The sequence below is a fragment of the Pygoscelis adeliae genome, unplaced genomic scaffold, assembly GCF_000699105.1.
Source record: "Pygoscelis adeliae isolate BGI_AS28 unplaced genomic scaffold, ASM69910v1 Scaffold108, whole genome shotgun sequence".
Taxonomy (NCBI): domain Eukaryota; kingdom Metazoa; phylum Chordata; class Aves; order Sphenisciformes; family Spheniscidae; genus Pygoscelis; species Pygoscelis adeliae.
The window spans coordinates 1740276-1742959 of record NW_008825498.1 but is presented as its reverse complement, the minus strand read 5'-3'; the positions used below and the strand labels follow the sequence as shown (position 1 = coordinate 1742959).

At 40.5% G+C, this 2684-nt stretch overlaps 1 protein-coding gene across 1 annotated transcript in view; it reads left to right on the top strand.

The window, feature by feature from the left end:
* NDFIP1 (Nedd4 family interacting protein 1) overlaps positions 1 to 1287 on the top strand; it is an 8226-nt gene extending 6939 nt beyond the window's left edge. The window contains exon 8 of the mRNA XM_009331462.1: positions 1145 to 1287. The gene's annotated coding sequence lies outside the window, so the exon portion shown is untranslated. The remainder of the gene's footprint in view (positions 1 to 1144) is intronic.
* The last annotated feature ends 1397 nt before the right edge of the window (positions 1288 to 2684 follow it).

The following is a 2684-nucleotide window of genomic DNA, read 5'->3' as shown; positions in this document are numbered from 1 at the left end:
TCCCCCAGTTGTATGATCACGTAGTGTGAGCGTTTAAGCATCAGCTTTATCATCTCTAGTTTGTTCTCACTGAACAATTTTTTTATTTTGCTTCTTTACTGAAACTTAGTTCCTTTCATAAATGAAAAATTGTGTGGTTTCTTGTTGCACAGGCTTTTCCTATGTTTGGAATTTGAAGTGACAGTTTTAGAGACCTTGCTTGACTGCTTGCTTGTGAGGCTGGAGGTGTAGAGGGTTGGGGTTTTTTTTAAATTTTTATTTGTTTGTTTGTTTTGTCATTTTAGAGCTTTCAAAAAGCACTCTCTCTTTTAGATATATTGAGATAAATGTCCAGAATAATCTCTAAATATTACAACTTTGACACTTCCCCTGAAAATAACTCTTTAATCCTAAATTCTGAGCAGGGAAACCACAAAAGACTTGGATTTTCAGTGTATTACTGTTCTTAAGATTAGATTTCCTCTGCAGGACATAATGAAGAGGGCATGGTGAATGATCATTTTCATTTTAGAGCAGGGATAATTTTTAGAAAATTAGGAGGGGAGGAGGAGAGGAATAATTAGTGCAAACCAGAAAATAATAACTGGTGGAAACGAATCTAATCGAAAGCTTGGTGTTTACCATTCGCTCTGCGTGTGCTGGTAACGGGCATGATCCTCGGCAGCGACCTGCGCTCGATGGCAAGTGCGAGTGGTTTGTGCTGATCTCAGGTTTAAATAGTTCTGGCCAGCGTGGCTGGAACAGACAGCCTGTGAGAGCTGCTGTCTCTTTCGCGCCAGAACGCTTGATAGAAAGATACAAAAGTCATAATCATCCTGGGTGGATGCAGCAACTAAAGACCAGAGAGTCCCATTTTGTTCTCGTAGTGCAAATGCGGTGCAGTTCCATACACCTGCATGTTTTTACGCCCGTGTTTCTAAGAGCATTGTCTCACTTGGTGTCTGTTTTCCCCTAAGGAATTTTCACTCTTCAGAACTGTAAAATACGCACAAAACTACTGAGTGTTTTGCTGGAGTCACGTCATTGTGTACTGAGATACTTTATAAGCCTTTAGACATCCTGCACTCTTTGTGACCTACATCCTCCTGTTATCCAAAATAACAATCTAACTATAGTTTCAATATTCAATATCCTTCTCCGACAGATGTTTTCTGGCAAATGTCTTCCTGCATTAGTGAATTCTCCCTCAAGAACAAACAGGGCACCTGCAGGAAGTGAATCAAGACTCTGGAGCAGAAGAAAAAATAATCACCTGCTTTAAAATAAATAAAAGTACTGTTGGAAAAAAAAAAAAGAAGCATTTCTTTCTATTTGTTTCTAGGTGTAAAATTTTAATAATTAATGCAGAATTCTGTAATCATTGAATCATTAGTGGCTAATGTTTGAAAAAGCTATTGCAGTCGAGTCTGTGACGTGCTAATAAAGCCTTATATAGATCGTTTCTGTAGTGATTTCGGTAGCATGAGCCCTGCCCCCGAGCCAGCAGGGGACAGGCTTGCTTTATTTCCTCCTCCATCCTGGGAGCGGGTTTGGACTCCGGTCTGTCCTGTACAGCGGGCGTAACGCTGCTGACGGCCCGAAGGGATGATCTCAAAAGTCGAGGTGACGGCGTGGCGGTGGTTGCACACCTTTCTGCTGCTTAAATCCAACAGCACCCGTGCTGTCTGCGGCCGAAAGGAAAAACGGGTCTGTGCGGTACAGGTTCTTGAGGTGTAGTTGGGAGAGAGTGTTATTTTGAAGGTGGCACAAGTATTACTTTTTTTAATAGTCTGTATTCTCCATGTTGTAGTATACTTTACTTTCATACTACCTACTTTTTGGACTATATAGGGATTTTCATGGTACACGTTGGTAGTGTGAAAATGAAAGATCACGTTGCAACTTTGTATAAAAAAATTACCTTGCAAAACAAAGGCCTTTTTCTTTCCTTTGGCTTGGGACTTTTGAGACAATTCCTAACATACCTGTAATTCTTGCTTTTATAATTTGTGTTAGCAGAGATTATGATGCGTTATAAATGTAGATTTAATGTGCACTTTTGTGCTTTCTGCCAAGTGGTAATTCACTTTGGAGTTTTACTATGTTAAAACTGTAAATATAGCGGAACACTAATAAATGTCACTTATGTAGCAATTTTTGCTGTAGAACAGTGTTTAATTTAGTTTCCATGCTTTATTGCACCTGGTTATTGATTACAAATGCAGATTATCCGTGGGAATTTCATTACTTTTCCACCAAAGGCGTAACACAAATCTCCGCTTCAAGGTGTCTGTCTTCCTTTTTGCAACCAGGTTTTCAAGCCCTGAGACAGTCTTCAGTGCCAGCCTGGCAGGTCAGGAAGCGGCCATTCCATACATTTTTGGGGGTGCGTTGGGTTTTTCCGTAGTCTCGCGTACATAACTTATCTGCCTCGTGACACCGTTTGTTCGTGGTTTTGGTTCACGGCTGAGCTTCTCAGATGTGTAGTCCTCACAAACAAGCGGTGGGGCTGACAAAGATAGATGGAGGTTATACAGAGACTTCCTTTTTAAACAAGAATAAGTGTACACAGAGAGAATTACTACGTTTATCCTGCAAGGCAAAATCTGTAGCATTAGGGAACTCTGAATCACATTTGCCCAAACTTGGTAGATCAGCCTTGTGTTTACTCTCTTGGCATCTGGGCCTTATTTGGTCTTGTATAT